Genomic DNA, 18,616 nt, shown 5'->3' with positions numbered 1-18,616 from the left:
CTGAGACTTAGCCCCCAGGTCAGAGAACCTTACAGTGGAAGGTGGAGGTCTGGTTCCCGTCCTGGGTTTTATAGTGAGTGAGGCCCAGCGAGGGCAGGCGACTTTCCTGAGGGCACAGGGCTGAGCAGTGGCAGCAGTGGCTGGAAGCCGCCTCCTGACCTCCCAGTTGGTGCTCTCTCCCCTGCTGGTTTGTTGAGTGACGCCGTGTCGTCATGTCTTCTTGCCGTCAGATCCTCTGCACTGCTTGTCACGCGCCACAGGCTCAAAAATCACCCGTGACTCGCCGCGCTCAGTCTCCTGCCAGCGCGGCGGCTTCCCCTCCGCCCTCTGCCGTGGCTTCGGTGTTCATTTCTGATCTTTAGATGAGCTAATTTAGAAATAAGAGAGGTAGCTGGATCTCGGAGGGGATGTATTTTGTCAAGGGAGTTGGGTAGGAGTGAGAGCGGGACAGCGTGGACAGCAGTGGGGCACGCGGAAGCCCACGGTGCAGATAGGGCCTAGGCCTCTGTTGTTTGAGGAAGGAATTTTACCTTTTGTTTTGAGGGGGCTTAGCATTTGCCTCCTGTTGTGTTTACCCACCGCAGAGGGAGGATGCAAGCGCTGCTCGTGTGCTCTGGGCCTGATCTTGGGAGTAAAAGATGATTACTGTCTCCTTAAGGAGCACAGAGTCCTTGTTCTGGAGACAAATCAGGGAGCGACGGACGGCGATCATAACACAGACGGCCTTCTCCTTCCTCCTGAGAAGCAGTTTCAAAGGCATGCATAAACTTGGTTTCAAAGGTATAGGGTTCAGAGTAGGTCAGCGGAGGCCCGGCAAAGACTCCACGAGATGCTAATACAGTGAAATGTTTATATTAGGGAGCCCCTGGTTTCAGACTTGGCCTAAATCAGCGTCCCTAATTTAAAAAGTACAAGCCGAGCTCTGGGGTCCAAGAGCACCACATGTCTGCAGGAAGCCGTGTTGGTTGCTATCGTAACGTGTTTGTATCACATGAACTAATGTGTGTGGCAGACGTGTGGTCCTGAGATGTGCCAGCTTTCTGGCCAGAGGACAAGAGCCAGAATTTCCTTATATCCACAGAGTTGGGCAGTTGAGGGGCGGCCTTGCACCCAGCAGAAAGGGCCCAGCCCGCCTGTTCCAGGAGGTCAACTCTATTCACAAACACACCTGCGGTTCAAACAAACAGGCTTTGGTGTCCAGGAGTTTCCTTAAGAGGATTTGTCCTTTGTAAATGTACACAGTGTGAAGTTTTGCTGCCAAGTAGGCAGGTGGTCAGGTCTCCCCAAAAACCAGGCACCATCAGGAATGCAGGGAACAGCACTGCTCTCCCCTGCACGCCGCAGGGAGCGGCACTGCTCCCCTGCCCGCTGCTTTGAGCTGCCTTCCCACTTTCCCTTACTCCTCTGCCTGGCCACCCCCTTCCTCCCGGCTCCCTAAAGACGCACTAGCTTACAGTGAATGAAATAACTGCAGTGATCAACTGTGCATTTGTAATTGATTTTTATAAATACCATAAAGAATTCATTCATTTTTTACCTTACAAGTCTAAATGTTAAGACCCAGGGAAAGATTATACTCATAGGATTCCACAAGTTGTCAAATGCTGAGATGAGCTTTAGAAATTATCAGAACATTAATTCATTCAATTAGTGTTTCTTGAGTGTCTACAATGTAGCAGGCAAGCTGCTGGGCCCAGAAAAGGCACGCAGTCTTCCCATGGAAGAGTTTCCCTGTGGTAGGCTGGGAGTCACCCCCACCACCATCGTCACTACCACAGCCCCCTCCTTCCCCTCTTCCTCCTACTTTCTCCTGCCCATGCCTCTTCTTATCATCATTGTCATCACCATCATCATCACAACCACCACCAGCCCCATCACCATCATTATCACCATCTCCATCCCCATCATCACCATCATCATCATCATCACCACCATCATCATCATCACATCACCACCGTCACCACTGCCACCACCGCCACGTACTGGAGGTCTCCCACATCTTAAGCTCTAGGCCAAGTGCTTTACATTTAATTCTCACAACTATCATCATTCACATTTTACAGATGAGGGAACTGAGCTTGGGGTATTTAAATGACTGGATCAATATCACACAGTTAATAAGCAGCAGAATTCAGACTTGAACCTAGGTCTCTCTGGTTTCTATAAGCTGCTACATTGGATAGAATGTCTCCAGCCCTGGATAGAATGTCTCGCCTGTCTCCAGCCAGTTTCTTTCAGAACCGTTCTGGCTACTCTGTGTGTTTTAAACAAGACTACACAGGCTGTGACTATTTCAGAATGACTGCTATTTCTTAAATTCTGTATTCTAGTATCCTCTTTTCCCATGGGGCTATGTTAAACTAACACAATACCCAAGTGATCAAGAAAAATGGGGTAATTCCCCACAGACAAAGAGACTGACTCTCGTAAGTGCACATTAAACACTGAAGTTAACAAATATATCTTGGGTTTAATATAGGAGTTAATCATCTAGAGCTAATACACTTTATCAGGAGGAAATGGGTTGGTGGGAGTTCAATTTCTCCTCATCCATTTTTATACTAGAGATGACTTTTTAATCTACCCTTTTCTGAAATTGATTGGTAAAACAGTCTTCAAATAATAGACTTCCCGTGTTTGTTGCCGCCGTGGGGGCAAGCCAGACGGGGCGTGCAGAGCAACAGCGCTGACAGCATCTGAACTCACCCTGAGCGCTCTGATAAAGGAGGAGGCACGTGCCTCCTGAAATTGGCCAGGGCGTAGTGTCTCCATGCATTTGCTTAGTCAGGTAAATTCTTACGTGATTTATAGAACCCGCACTGCACTTTTCAACCTTTTGGGTCCCTTCGTGTGCTGTGCTGGGACTGCATGACAGGAGGTGGCCGCTGTGATGAGGTCTTCTGGTTGCTTCAGACCTTTAAGTCTGTTTATGTCCATGGACCACTCTTCCTGAGCTTTCCTTGTCTATTCACTCTTTCAGACTCCTAGATGATGGATAATTACAAACCTTCTCTCTCCACATCTTCTTCCCAGCCTACGTCTCATCTAAACCTACTGGAAGAAAGCTTGAGAATACTCTCGCCCTCACATCTCCTTACCTACCAGCGTCGACACCCGCCCCGCGCTCTGCCCCTCCCCCACGCCTGTAACCACAGATGTCCTGTCTGTGCTCAATCTACCCACATCAGAGGCCAACTTGCCTCACTTACTTGAGCAATAATGGCAGCAAATATCGCCTTTCTTCTCTAATTGTTAATTTTTTGGTCTCTGTGGCAGGTGATTCCCATCAGCAAACAGATACGCTCTTACTTCTCACACCGAAACACACACACACAAAACTTAGCTTGACTCCACGTTCCCCGCCAGGCACTGCCCACTTTCTCGCTCCTCTTCGCATTTGCAAACGGTTGTCCCTCTGTGACGTCTCCAGTTCCTCTTCTCCTGTTGTCTCCAAACGCACTCCCTGACACTCCTCCTTGTCAAGGTCCCCAGTATCTCCAGGTTGCTAAATTCCACGGGCACATCACAGACCTCATCTGAGTCTGCCGATCGGCAGCATTTGGCACAACTGAGTACCCACTCTGCCTGCACAAACTTTCTACTTGACTGTAGGTTCTCCTGGTTTTATTTCTGCCTCATGGGCAGCTCCTTCTGGGGCGCCTGTGCTGGTGCTCGCTCTGTTCTCTGACGTGTAACGTTGGGGTCCTGGGGCTCTGTCCTTGTCCCCCTTTCGATATCTTCACGCACTCCCTCGGTGTTCTCCCCTAGTCTCATGACGTAAAGTAGTCCCCACTGCCTGATGATGGCTAACTTACTCTCCAGACCAGACCTCGCTTCTGAAGTCCTGAGATGTCTTACAGACATCACGACCCGAACTTCAGCATCTCCAAATCTGACTTCCTGACCTACACCCTCCCACCCTCTCAAAAAATTTAAAAATCCACCAAAACACAAAACACTGCCCCATCCACAGCCTCTCCCAATTCAGTTGATGAGAGGTTCGTTCTTTTGGCAGAACAGGCTGAAGCCCTCGAGGCCGCGCTTTGCTCTGCTCGCTCTTGTACCTCGTACCTAACACGTCAAGCCCTCCTGCCAGCTCTGCCTTCAGCGCGCTCAGCGCCCAGCTTAGACTCGGGCTGCGGCTCCTAACTGCGGGCACAGCTGCCAGCAGTCCAGCTAAAGGGTGCAGGACTGGAGACTGGGAGCAGGACCAGGAGCAGCGCTCAGGAGGAGGGATCATGACGTGGCCGGAGGGAGCTTTATGTCTCCAGCCTCTAGGTGGCCGCGGTCCTCAGGCCTCTGGGTACTCCCTGTAGAAGGAACCATTCCCTCCACGACTTTAATCACAGTCTCTGTGCCGCTGAGGTTCAGTTCTGTGTCTGCTGCTCAAGTGCCCTCCTGAGTGCGCTGCGTCCACCTGCACAGGTTGCCCGATGCCATAGCACCTGGTGGGACTCCTGGGCCGCACACGTGTCAGGAAGCTTATTTGCTTTTGCAGATTCCCTCTCAGGAAGGCAGCTGAAACTTGGCAATGGTCTGATGAGTCCCTTGCCCTGTGCTCCGAGCAGGCCAGGGCCACCAGCACCCTTCAGGGACCAGTTCTCCCCTCCTGCTATCTTTAGGATGCAGGTGGGCCCAGGGCTGGCGTAGGAGCTGCACAAAGGGCTGGATTAGCTTGTCTGCCAGCTCGAGGCAACGCCTGGCCTCACAGCCTGCTCCTCCTCAACGGCTGTGGGACGCGGGAGGGACCACTGCGGCTGGCTGGCTCCAGAATCTCTCCACTGTGTTTGTTTACACTCATTCCCATTAATCCAGCCTCTTGTGCGCGGAGCCCTTTCTGTCTCTCAGATGCAACACTAGAGAGAGACTGTAAAATTGGGGAAAATTGCTTCTTTTGACTGTAGGAAAATATCAGCTGGCTGGCTGATCCTGGGAAAGTATATGTTTTAGGAGATAAAATTGGAGATAGAGCGCAGGGCTCCAGCAGCTTGATTTCCATATTTGTTGTATCTTTTCTCTATTGTTATTCTGTAAAACCAGATGGATTTTTTTTTTTTTTATGAAGCTCAGGGGGTTGGATAGAGGGGGAATTCAAGTTTAAAAGGGTTTGGGTATTCCTCCTGCTTTTTGAGGGCCGCATTTTTCAATCAGAGCCATTAAGTCTTAGAATTGCAGAGAGTGAAGCAGTTCCCTGGGGGTCCTCTGGTGCAGCCTGTACCCACAGGCCAGAGTCACTTCAGGAGAATGCCCAGAAGGACATTTCGAAGACTGAAGATCTTCCTCCGCGGCTCGGTGTGCCGATGGAGATAACAACAGTAATCATTTGAAGTCATTACCTAAAATGCACGTTGAGAAGCATCATTGTGCCTTATTAAAGCCCTTGAGAAGCAGATGAAATTAGAGTCCACGTTTGGGGAAACCACCAATTTATCTTCTCTTTTGAGGTAGTTCTCGAGACTCCCTCTTCCTCGGGAGAAGAGGCGCCCGGTTGTCTGGCGCTCGGCCGAGAACGCCGTGGGCTGCCTCAGCGCGGCGGGGCCTGGCCGTCCCCCACGGCGCTCCCGCGAGCTCAGACCAAGGCCGAGTGGCCAGCCAGCCACCTGTCTGCACTGTTCCAGCTCCTTCTTAATGCATCTCCCACATTCCCAGTATCTGAGCTAAAACTACGACCTGCTAACTGTCCCTCCGAAGTTTCCCCTCAGAGTCACCCGCGGGAAACGTTCAAAGGCAGGAGCCCTCGGTGCCGGTGGCCGCGGAAGCAGTAATAGCGACGTAGCAGAAACAGTGCCGGTAGCTGCTCGAGACAGCCTGGTGCCCTGGCCTCCGTTCTGTGTGTGAGACGCTTCTGTTCAGCTCGTCTCTGCTTCAGAAACTCACCTTCCTTCTTGAGCCAAAATACAGTATCTCTGGTTTTGCCCGAGTAGAATGAGTGGCTCACTTCCCCAGGTTGCCGCAGAACCCCGTGCAGCCTCCAGCAGGGCATCATCGCAGGGTCCCCAGCCGCGGGGACGCCGCCCGCTCTGCAAGGCGGGACCGGGGCAGCCGCCGCCGGAGGAGGGCCTGGCGCAGAGGCGGCGGCCGCCGCTTCCCCTTTCGAGGGCACAGAGCTCCCTGCGCCACGCGCGGTGCCCCCCGTTTCCTCGCTGGGCTCTTGGGCCCGTAAATGACTGCGGGACCCAGGGCCCTGCTGCTGCTGTCAATCCGCGCGCCTGTCAGGGAGCCGCATCTCTGCGGGCGCAGCCGGGCGGCGCTCCCCCCCGCGAAGCGAGGCGCGTCCCGAGTCTCGGACACTTCACAGGCGGCAAGCGCGCCTCCCTGGGAAATTTAGGTTCAGCCTCCGTCTCTGGGGACCCAAACGCAGGCCTCTGGCGAGAGCGCGGAGTGAGAGCCTGTCTCAGCTGTGTCTGCAGGACAAAGGGGAGGCTTTTGGGGGCGGGGGGATCTCTTCTTGAGAGAAGGGATGTCAAGTGAGACGTACACACTGTGTTCCGTCCTCAGGGAGGCGGCCGGACGTTCTCCGGAGCGCACGTGGCCGCCTCGGGCTCGGGGCTGCCGGGGCTGCCCGGGGCTTTGGCGAGGCCGCCGCCGCACCCGGAGCCGGAGCAGGACGCGTTCCTGCGGCAGGTCCGCCCTCCAGACTAGACGAGGCGCGGGCAGGGGGTCGCCGACAGTGGGCACAGTGGGACGCCGACGAGACTCTCACCCCAACAGGCCACAGACCAGGGCGCACGGGTCTTGCTTTATTTTACCTTCCTCCAAATTAAGGGAGCCTGTGAAGGTGCAGACGTCCCGATTTACAGCAGCCTGGGGGGTGGGGAGAGATTCCTCTGTGTCTAGAATGGTCTTTTTAAAGCAAATCAGGAGGTGCTGTTCATTAGAGACCCGGCAGCCTTGATCGCAGTGACCCTCCTGCCAGCACTGACATTTCCATTTAGTTTCCTTCAAATCATCCCACCGCGTCCTTAGCCACGGCGGCCTGCTGCAGGCTAATTAATTATCATCGGCATCTTCTCCAGCATGGATCACCTTCTTAATTAATAAAAAATGAATCACTTGATCTCCTCCATAATTGAGCGTAGTCCCCGACGACCCTTCGGTCCTGTGCCCAGAGCGCGTCTAACTTTGTGCTCAGGTGTTCGTCTACACCTCTGCCGTGCCCTTGACGGCGGGCTCCTTGGGGCTGTGAGTCTGTTGTAGTGACGCTCTAGTTCCCTCATGGGAACAGCGTGTCTGGCATGTAATAAAGTTTCTGTAAATATTACTTGGCTGAATGACTCAGCAAATCGAGTGTCATGGGAAAGGACTCTGGGTAAGTGAGTTTCTGGTTGATTGAAGGATAACCAGGTTCTTTACCTGCTGTAAGTCTTGGCATTGTAAAAAATCGTACTTATGTGTGTAAGGGAAAAGATGTATCCGATTCTATTTTCCTGCTTTCATGGGGAGAGCCTACTAGACGGGGTACCGGGCTCCTGAGACGAGACCTGCCCCCCCTCCCCCGTGATTATTTCACTTGCCATTGATGGATTCTATGCAAAGTGCAGCGGATGCTGGGCTCCGTCCTCTAATGCACAGTTTCCAAGAATCACTCAAAGCCACCCCGGGAGGGACGTGGGATGTCATGATCTCCACATGACCCAAGTACCCACAGATCTCTCACTGCCTGGGGTCACCACTCAGCATAAGCATGAACCCAGGTCCCACGGAAAGCCTGGTGGCCTTCTCAATGCTTTATGTTTCCTGAGCTCTTCTCAGACTGACCCCCACCGCCCGCTCTGTCCTGTGCACCAGGGTGGCTCCCGTGCAGACAGTCCTCTCTCCTCTCTGCTTTGTCCCTTGCACCCCTCTCTTCTCCCAAATTCAGTGACATGAAACTACTTAAGTACAGACTTCTATGCAGGGTTAAGAGTCAGAGAACACTTACACACCCAGAGATGGAGCGACTGAGAGATGACTGTCACACGCCCCTCTTCTGACCGCCCCTGGGCATTCCTGCCTCAGAGAATCTTCGCTGGCTCTCCCTGCCTCTTGGTTGCTTCCTTAGGCGTCTTCCCCAAGCCGAGGGGCCTCGCTTTGCTGCTGCTGCTTCCGTCACAGAACCTCTGACCTTGACCTCACGCCCCGCACCGATGCCGACGGGGACGGGGTCCGGGCAGAGGGATGCGACGTGAACCAGAGTCGCCTGCAAACTTAGCATGAATTTCATGTTCACCTTTTAAATGTTTCAGGGGCCTTCGGGGCGAACCAAATAGCCAGTGCCCTGTGGTCTTTTTGCAAGTGGGAATCTTCCAGAAGGAGGCGTCCTGAGTACCAGGGTGGATCCTTCATAAATGGTCGATATGGAATTCACCTTTTTGTGTGTCTCGCCTCTGTCTTCCTGGAGCAGAAGGAGGGGAAGGCTACAGGCCTAGACATGCTGGTGTCTGGACTTTTTGGATGCTGAGCAGCTCTGGGCTTTTCTGAAGATGCAGATTCCCAACTTAAGGGCCAACCTCACACCTGCTGCTTCTGGATCAGCACCCTCCCGTCCCAGCGGGGACTGTCTCTCGGGTCACAGTCTTCTCTGCCCAGACCTTTACTTCTCTGAATATTCTGGGCTCCTACACAATCTCCTACTCCATAGGGGGGAAAAAAACAGGAGGCAGCTCATTTAAGCAGCTTCACTATGCAGATGACTTTAGCTTGGCAACCCTCCCTCTGAGCTCCTGCCTTGGGTGCCACTCAGACCTTCTCAACAACAACCAAAAAGCCAAATTAAGGAGTTTTTCCAATCGACAAGCCACTTCATTTTGTTCACTTCTCCCAGGTCGGATCCTTAGACGGGGTGTCAGCCGAGTGGGCTGAAGAGGGGTTCCAGGAGGTGAGCTGCCCAAACGGAAACACGCGCGGGGAGCCGACCTGGAGCGGAACAGCAAGGTGGCGCGCGGCGCGGCGCACCCGTCCTGCCCGCACATGCGCAGTGTGCGTGTCTTTGTTCGCGGGGCTGACATAACACCACTGACGCATGCGTACTTCTGCTTTCTTGGTTCCAAGGCTTATATAACTGGCGCATGCGTACACTTACTGTTTACCTCAAATACAGGCGAGTTGTTGTGACCTTTGCCCTGGGTCCCAGCCTACTCGGTCAAGGCCGCCGACACAGGGCTTTCATCCCACCAAAAGCAAGGGGGAAACAGAGCAAACCTCAGAAACCACAGAGTAGCAGAGTGCTTCCCAGTGACACCGGCTGTGCACACGCGGGCACCTAGAATCAGAGAGGCTGAGTGACCTGCCCTGGGCCACCCAGCGAGCAAGTGGAGGAGCGCGCTCATTTTCTAAGGGTCCCATCTGACTTAACACTGAAAGTACCTTCAAAGGGCTCCGAGAACCTGCCCAGGGTTCGCGGCAAGTTTATGCTGACTGAATACAGGGGCATTAACCGAGTTATTGTGAGGTTGGCCCCTCATTGCTGCGGGAATCTGGACGTGTCTGGGAAGGACAAGACAGTGTCCCCGGGCAGTATCTTCTCCCCTCGTGGTCTCTAAGGATCACGCAGCTCCTTAGGTGGCCCGTGACCTCGTCCAGTGCACATCACCCCCACCCCTCACCGCTGGTCTCACGTCCTGGCACCCCAGGGGTCACGGCAGAAGTGTGGTCCCACGCGCCCCCCGAGGCTCCACAGGGCAGCCAGGTGAAGTGTGAGCTTTGCTTCCTCCACCGGAAGTTAGTTACTTTTTGCTATTTGACTCGTGTTTTCTGTTAGCCCCTCACCCCGTCTCCACCACCTCTGGGCACCAAGTACTTCCCTTCACACAGTTGTGATCTGCAAACACACATGCCTAAGAACTACAGGGATCGACCTGAAAGGAGACTGCTGCCGGATGATTACTTTTAGGACTTCAGTGAGTTTGTTTTCTGTTTGCAGTCTGACACTCTGCTGGCAGATTGGCAGTAAATGCGGACTAGCTCCCAGGGGGGTTGATGCGTCCAAGTCAGGAATTCTAACGGGCAGAACGGTACAGACCCTGCCTGACGGCTGCCGAGTTCTCACCTCCGGTGGTGTGGGTGGTAGATCCACAACCAGAGAGCGGGGCTGCACCTCGGAAGTCACTTCAGCTCTGTGATACGTGTTCACGTTGCCTCAGAGACCAGAGCCAGCATTTTATCGTTTGTGGACTTTTTAATGATGGCCGTTCTGACTGGTGTGAAGTCACCATGCTGGACACTGGAAATTAACACATTGTAAACCGACTCGACTTCAATTAAAAAAGAAAAGAAATGAGACACATCTTACTACACGTACTATAAACCCCTGCATGCAGTCTGCCTGTGAATGAGCACAAGAAATATGTGAGAGAGAGGACGGATGTGCTGCGGTCAGCGAGTGAGAGGGCACCTTTTGGGCTGAAATCAGAGGGGTAAGTGGCAACGTAATGTGATTCCAACCTTTCACGGGATGTTTTCTTTTCCTACTTTCTTCTCCATGACTCCTCTCGTTGAAATAGGTTTCGTACTGAACACAAGATGCCGAGGTTGAGTGCTCACCCGTAAGCTGAATTGCTGGATTTCTCAAACTGAATTTGGGGATCAGATCTCCAAGGAAGTTGAGTGAAACAAGCAAATGGGTTGCACATAAGAGTCTGTTAATTACCAGCTGATGGACGTGAGAAACAACGACCACAGCAGCGCCCCTAATGTGTCTCCATGGCTTCTTTCTGGGTAGTAACTTCATGTCTTGAAGTTACTAGCTCGCACTAGCTCGGGGACGCCATTCCGGCACCAAGCAAGACTGAGTCTCTGGGGATCAAGCTACGTAAACAACGTAAACAAGTCAAGCAGTGTCCCTGGAGCGTCACCGTGAACGAAGTGTCTGCTGGATCCAGGAGCGCTGCTCAGGTGGCTGAGTTGGGTCATAAAGAAAAGCTGTGGTTTGTCCCTTGTGTGTAGAATGTAAGGCATATTGTACATGTGAACTCTTAAAGCATCGGTGGTTTTTATTTGCTTGCCCTCCGACACCTGGTGCAGTGCCCAGGAAGTGTTAGGGAAATGAACGCATAGAGGGAAGTAGCTGAACTCACGCCGCTTTGTTCCGGAAAGGATTCGGAGGAGGCCAGTGCGCTCATCAGGTAGCAGTGGAGGAGCCCGATGAGAGGGCAATCCTGGGGAGGAAGAGATCGCTGTGTGTCGGCTTCCTAGGAATTTCTAAGGAATAAGAGAACTCTGTGGCCTGGGGACCCCCAGGGGGCCTCTCCTTCTTGCCTCCACCTCTGCCCTCATTCTCGTCCTGGCCCTTCTCCTCCCCTGTGCCTGCACCGTGTGTTATATGCACATGAGCTCATCTGATATTCACAGCAGTCCTTTGTGGATGGTGGTGTCTCCACCTTACATGTGAGGACACTGAGGCTTGGAGAGTTATTAATAAATCATCTGGGTCCCAGGGTTAGTGTCACAGCAGAGGAGAGGCCACTTCCGACGGTTTGTCTCCAAACACTACGGCGTGGACCCCACGCCGCACTCCAGGGGTGGTCCTCTAAGCTGGGTGAGGGTCATGTCCCCATTTTTCCTTTTCCTTCTGCATCCGAGGCTTTGTTCACAAGACCAGCTGTAAAACCCCACTTGGGGTCGAGGCTCATTTGAGGCTGTCCCATAAGATGTGGCCCAGAGTAGGGAAGTGGCCTTTCACCAGTCAGTTAAAATCCATGCAGCGTGCATGTCTGTCCGCTTAGCCACGGCCCAGTGACCTCAGTTTGCAGGTTAACCTGAGGTTCCTTTAGAAGACGGTGCTTCTTGTGTCCCTGGGGTGAGAGGGAGCCGTCAGTGCCGTTTAACGTGGGTCTTTCAGAGAAGTCATCCTACATGCGGACGATGACCCCAGGACTGCGGCGGGGGCCAGCTCTGAGCTAGAACCAGGTCCTTCTGAGGCTCAGCTTGAATAGCTTTCTCAAGCCTTTAAGGTGCTTTTGGGTCAAGTGCGACTTCAGTGAGTGAACTACAGTTGGGTGAGGTCATCGTACAGGGGGACAAAATGACGACATCCGTCTAGTTCTCAGTCCACTCTTGTGCCATCTGTCAGCCCAGACGTGGGACTTCCCACACCTCGGGGACCTGGGCCCACGGCGCAGGCCCACCCACCCAGGGTCTCCGCAGAGACTTGATCCAGCTTGCCATGAAAGAGCCGAGGCCTGGTGCCCACAGCTTCACTGAAGGGTGTAGAAGGCAGGACTGACGTACTCGGGTTTTGCAGAGTCCGTCTGCAGTGGAGTCCCTTTATCTTTTGGATGCCGAGAGAGATTAAGATAGTTATAATAAGATGGCAGTCATCCTACAGAAATGAGAACTCTGTTAATGATACGGAATCTTACAAGTTGTGAGAGACAAAAGGCCTGGGGTAGTTCACTGACACTATTGGCTTTCTTGAGCTGGGTGGTGATTTTCAGTGTTTAGGAGAATTCAGGATGTGAAGTCCTGTTTCTGGAACTGCACATGGGTCAGACGGCGATGGCCGAGGCCTCTGCGTAGATGCAGGCAAGGAGCTGCTCTATGTGCGGGCAGGACACCTCCTGGCTCTGTGAAAACCATCCCTCGCTTTGTAGGTCCCTTCCAATGTGGACCTGCTAGTCTTCGCCAAGAAACTGTAGGCTCTGAGACGAGGGAAGAACCAGGAGCACCGTCTGACAGGGCGCCTACATCCTGAAATGGGAAGAGCGGAGCCCACGGAGGCCGGGTAATTTACCCAAGCTTGTGCACCTGGCCTCCTGGGTCCCGTCCGCTGTCTTTCCATCGTTTCGCCTCCGCCAAGTCAGGCGGTTTTACTCCATCTGTTCCTTCATTTGGTCAGTAACCGAAAAAGTGGCATAAAGAGAAATGAGATGGAGTCCTTGCCCTCAGGCAGGTTGGGGGAAATTGAGATGGACAGTTAAATGACACAGGTGCCTCCCAAGGCGCAGACAGTGGAGTGAGGGGTGTAGAAAGTGCAGAGAGGGGGGGACATCGGGGCTTCTTGTCACGGGGGCTCAGAGTCCCCCGGGGGTGACACTTGGACCAAAGGGACATTTTAACATACCTGGGACCTTGTCAAGGAAGAATGCTTGGTAGTAGAAAAGGGGAGGAGGGAGTTTTGTTAACATCACAAAGGATGGGAGGATGAGACTGGCACGTGGGGAACTGATCCGGGAACGCTGGGGAGGCTGGTGGGCGCTGAGGCGTAAGCGGGGGTCGGGGTCAGACCGTGGGGGCCTCTCCGCTCCTGCTCCTCTGAGCAGAGGGACCCGTGCTGGTCTCTGAGTGGTGACACCTGCCCCGTCTCAGAGTGTGGATGCAGGCTAGGAAAGGATGTGTATGTGTGTTTCTGTGAATCACTGTCCTCATTCAGAGTCCTGGACAATGGAGGGGGGTGGCCTAATCACAGCCGCCCCCTTTAATAAGCTCAGAATCCGGCGGCGATGGCGGGTCACATATGTAAGCAGCTGCGCGCGCACCTGGATGCAGGGAGAGGAAGACGAGATAGGAGTCCCTGGGCGCCAGGCCGACGGTTCATTAAGCGAGGATCACGGGAGCTGTGTCCTGCAGACCCTTGTTCGTGACCAGAGGACCAATTTCTGCTGGAGCGAAGCACCCCTTGCCCGCCGCGGCTCAGCAGTAGGGAATACCCCGTCCCGAGTGCGTGTCTGCAACAGACAACGTGCCAGGCAAAGGCGTAACTTTTCATAAGGGCGAGTCTCTTAAGATTTCTGGATTTCACACATACTGTGTATCTTGATTTTTAATGCTACGCCCGTGATGTGTTTAAAATTTTTTTTTCTCCCAGAACAAACACTGGCAAACAATTTATTTCAGGAGAAATACAAATGTAAGTGGACCTCTTGAATGCATTAAAGAGAATCCTTTTTCTCAGAGTCTGAGCCGGCAAATTTCCTGTCTAGAAGGAATGAATTCATTTCTGAAGAGCAGCATGAAGATGTTATGAACATTAAAGCTATGAGAATTCACTTAATATAATTAACTTGACCCAAAAGGGGAATACGGGAGCCCAGAGATTCAAGGTTTTTACTAGATGAGAATATCCCATTACCAGGTGTCATCTATTTATCCCATAATTTTCAACGTCTTTACCGGCAAGTGTCAAAGCCCCTGAGCCCCGAGAAGGAAACGCACACGCGGAGAGGCCGGGAGAGCCGGGCTCCCTGTGTCCTCGGCAGGAGCGGAGCTTTGACTCTGCTCTCCGCCTTGTGAGGGGGCCTCTCTCACAGAAAGGGGGGGCGGTTAGACCTGCGTCCAGCAGGGCCGCTGAGCCGGCCGGGCCTCCCTCCTGCTCTTATGGGAACTTGGAGGGCACGCTGGGAAGGGGCTAGAAGTCCGCCTCGGTGTCCCTTCAAAAACCAGGGTGTACACCTGACACCTTGTTTTCTTTCTTTTTTTGTTTTAAGTTGAAGTCTAGTCAGTTTACAACATTGGATCAATCTCTGGTGCGCAGCATCATGTTTTAGTCATACATGTACATCCGTATATTCCTTTCCATATTCTTTAAAAATTTTTTTTTTAATTTTTTAAATCTACCTAATTTTCTTTCAATGCCCAAGGTAGGTTATCCCTCCACGATCGTAAAGAATTCTGGATTTGCTTTCGCTGTTAAGTCTGTGTTGTTTTTAAAGAAAGCGCATCCCCGTCTTCGAGGCAGCTGCCTTCTGGTTCATTCGGTCGTTGATCACTCGACCCACACCGTGTGGAGGACCTACCACGTGTCAGGCACGACGCTGGGCGCCAGAGGGGGCGGTGAAGCCAGCTGCCCCGCCGCGGGCTTACCTGGCAGGTCCGCGCCGTGGCGCCTCTCAGCGCTCCAGGCCTCGATCATCTCGTGGTCCAGCCTGTCCTCTCACAGATTAAGCAGCCGGAGGCGCCGGGCTGGCCCGCCCGGTCGGCGCGCCTTCCGCCTGGAGCGGTCCCTCCCGGGGCACTTTCCGAAGCTGGAGCTGCGGCCGAGGGCGGGCGGGCTCCGGCCTGCCGAGCGGGGAGGGCCGGGAGCCGCCCAGATCAGGCCCCACCGCGGAGAGACGGCCCCCCCGCGGCGCTGAACGAAGAAAGCGGAAACTGGCATAAAACGGGCCCTTCTTCCTTACAAGGGATGTGCATTCTCTGCGCGTACTTAGCGGAGCAGCTCTGGAGGAGCGCGCAGCACAGCGCGGCGGCGCCCCCTCCGGCCTCGGGCTCGTGCGCGCCCCCTCCTGCTGCCTCCGCGGGTCGTCCCGGCCGCCGGCCCCCGTCCTGCCTCCCGCCCCGACGGCCAGTCCGCCCCACGGGACCGCAGCAGGCCTTCCCGCGCGCTGGGCGGGGAGGAGCGGGGGCTGTGGCGCCCTCGTGGGGACGATGAGGAGACAGGCAGCGCTCTGGAAGGAGCTCTGAGGCCAGGGAACGGTGTGACAGGAGCGTGGAAGAGAACAGCGGCACAGGGAACCATTCTCAGTCCGCCTCCGTCTTCCGACTCGGAGCTGCCCAGCCTTTCCCTCCGGGCTTTGAACGGCAGAGGCCCTGCGGGGATTGCTAGAGGAACGCGAGTCAATTAGGGAGCCAGAACCGATGGGTCTGAAAGCCACCGGGCGACCGGGGAGGACCCAGAGCTTGAGCGGGCGGGACACCAGTCGCACACGGGCATGAACATGCCGCAGTGGCCACAGGCGAGGAGGCCCCGCGCTTCTCTCCTAGGGACGTGGGAACCCGTCTCTGACGGTAGATCGTTAGCCCGACGTACTTTCCTAACTGCATACCCTTAGACAGCGTATCGGGCTTTGCCGTGCCTCAGTGTTCCCATCTGAGAAAAGATGGGGACGTGCCTGACACCTGGGGAGCACCCAAGGCCATCCGAGCACGGCTGAGGACCAGGACTTTGCAGCAGGAAAGGGAACGGGGCAAACGCAGATGGAGGCGCAGGCTCGCGTAGCGTTGTCGTTAACATCTTTGGAGTTTGCAGGGCGCTGAGGCTTCAGGGCTCGTAACTGGAAACCTGGACTTGTCTCCTGAGGTTTCTGTCTGGTCAACCGCACAGTGACGGTCACCATGGGTTATTCCACGCCCAGGGGACTCCAGACTCCCCGAGAACTCCACTCATCCTCTGTTTCTTCTCTCCCAGGGAAGACGGAGAGTCAGGCGGTGGAGCTGCAGGTGCACTTCTCGGTCCTGTGCCGTCTGTAATCGCAGCCTTCCCCGGCCAGGCCGGCAGAGCCCCAGGCTTACCCGTGTGGGTGTCTGCCTGGTACGCGTTTATGTGTTCAGCAGACGGTCACCGAGCCTCTCTGCAGGCCGGGCCGCTCGGTCACCGAGCCTCTTCTGCAGGCCGGGCCGCTCGGTCACCGAGCCTCTTCTGCAGGCCGGGCCGCTCGGTGAGGCGGGAACAGCCCCACCGTGAACTACAAACGCCTGGAGACCGCAGCGCGGGCTCACACTCGGCTCCCCCGCCTCCCTTCACCAGTTTCCCCGCCTGTTGTTAGCTGTGCCTGCAGTCACGCTTCTCTCAGGTCTCCGTGTCGTGAACACACGGCCTTGGCCGCCGTTCTCAGCGATGATAAAGGAGCGCGGCTCTTGCGTTGGAGTCTCACGTGACTTCGATTCCAGCTAACTCGGTCAAACCCCACGACAGAAACTTCTCAGTAAGGGAGCGTCTCGAGAACCCGGTGAGGCCAACAGCCACACCGCTGAAGACCAGAGCCACGCACCTTGTGAAGATATTCCAGACGTGCTATGAAGCTTCCACAAACGTCTGGTCTGGGAGAAGGACACTAAGGCTGACGGATTTCTGAGACTTGCTGAGCGTTCGCATCTGTCCCCGGGTGGGCGGGGACTAAAGCCCCACGCTCCTGACAAATGTGGACAAAATAATACGAACAATAACGTATTCGTTTTTTCTGAATTATCCCTGTTTACCAACGTGGATAGATCCAGAAATAATGTCTTCTTTCCACCTATATTCAGTTATTTTTAATTAGCTCTAAAAGCCAAACAGTGCTTAGCGCGGTTTATGAAACAGTGCCCCCCGGTGGCTGAGAACACACATGACAGCCATAATGACGGCGCTATTTTTAGCCTCGCTAGAGCACTGCCTGCAAGGCTGGCATTTAAGGAGATTTATGATCTCGCTGCAGATGTGTAGCAAACAAGCATGAAGACAGATGCTATCTGGCTTGTTAACTGGGTGTATGGTTTCTTGATGACTGACCTATTAATTCTCTTATTAATATATAATGTTACCTTGAGTGTAAATTTAGCTGCCTGTCATTTATAATAACATTAGCGATGTGACAGATGATCATTTGAACGAGAGCACTGCTTTCTGCCAAAGCCAAGAGCTTCAATAATTATTTTCTTAAATGTAGTTAGGTGTGATTTGGAAGAGCTCTGAGTCCAGGAATACGTAAGTCAATGGATCAGCATTTGGGACTTAATTTTTGTGAAATATTACCCTTGTCTCATCTTTCTTTCTCTGCCCAACAGATCATTACAACCCAAAGGCTCGGTGCCATATTTCTGAGAATGAAAATTAAATACTGCCTCTAAAAATAGCCTTTCTGAACTAAAAATAGCCTTTTAAAACTGAAAATACCCAAGTTTCTGTAGGCAGCTTTCAGTTAGACAAAATAGGAAATGGCAAATATACAGTATCAGTTTCTTTTTTGGGCTGTGGAACTTTATTAAAATCAGATGAAATTTTGCAACTTAGTTTGTGGTTTTAAATCCTCAATCACGCGTCACCTGGGACATGGGACGTGCATTTCTGGGACCATGTAGAATTAGCATACTGAAGGGGACTTTGTAGTTTGGGGAACTAAGGGCCAGAAAGAAATGTTTGGCAAATTGAAAACTTGCTCTTTGCTGGGTTAGAACCAGAGGACTTTTTCTGACCAACTGGGAATGTGTTCTTTTCACTGCGTTCTGGTTGTAGCCTCTGAAAAGTCTAAACGTCCAAGTCAAATATTTTAAGGAATATTTGTCAGGCCTCTTGTGTGATGTTTTTAACGACAGTTTTTCTGTTTTTTCCATCACTAGACTGGGGGCATAGGGTTTTGAGAGGGAGAGCGCAGGAGTTAAGCACTGTTCTCACCACTCCCCCTCGGGGGGCCGTGCCGTCAGCAGGATACGTGCCTGTCGACGGTCCCCTCCAGCACCTGACTGAGGCCGTGGCCGTCAGGTGTCTGTAAAGGTCCCCTTTCCCCAGTGCTTTTTGGAAGGGGTCTCTATGCACAGGAATGGAAGGCATGTTTGCCTTACTGAGAGCGGAGCATCTGTGTGAATTATTTAGAATTCTTCCACGTGACAGATCTGTCTATTCTCTGCCATTTATTTATTTATTGGACCATTTAATTATATTAATATCAACTCATAGGTATTTATTTTATCCTTTGTGTTGTAATTCAGTGCGGCTTTTTCTCAAGTGGTTCTCGCTTTGACCATTGGACGCTCTTTCCAGTAGACTCACATGCATCTCACCATCGTGGCGGTTCTCTTTCCCTTTCTTTTCCTCCCTCCCTCCCTCCCTTCCTTCCTTACTTTTTTTCTTTCTTTCTTACTTTCTAATACTACAAGATGCTCCCAACGTACCTCACATTTTCCCTTCCAGACCCTAGAATTAGCCATTTCTCCAAGGAGCCCTGGT

The 18,616-nt window shown here is 53.2% G+C and overlaps 1 protein-coding gene across 4 annotated transcripts in view; it reads left to right on the top strand.

Moving 5' to 3' along the window:
• DPP6 (dipeptidyl peptidase like 6) overlaps positions 1-18,616 on the top strand; it is an 846,033-nt gene that overhangs the window by 564,128 nt on the left and 263,289 nt on the right. The window lies entirely within an intron of this gene.

Source organism: Camelus dromedarius, chromosome 7, assembly GCF_036321535.1.
Source record: "Camelus dromedarius isolate mCamDro1 chromosome 7, mCamDro1.pat, whole genome shotgun sequence".
In the NCBI taxonomy this organism is placed as follows: domain Eukaryota; kingdom Metazoa; phylum Chordata; class Mammalia; order Artiodactyla; family Camelidae; genus Camelus; species Camelus dromedarius.
The sequence above is the reverse complement of the archived record's forward strand: the minus strand, read 5'-3'. Positions and strand labels throughout refer to the sequence as shown.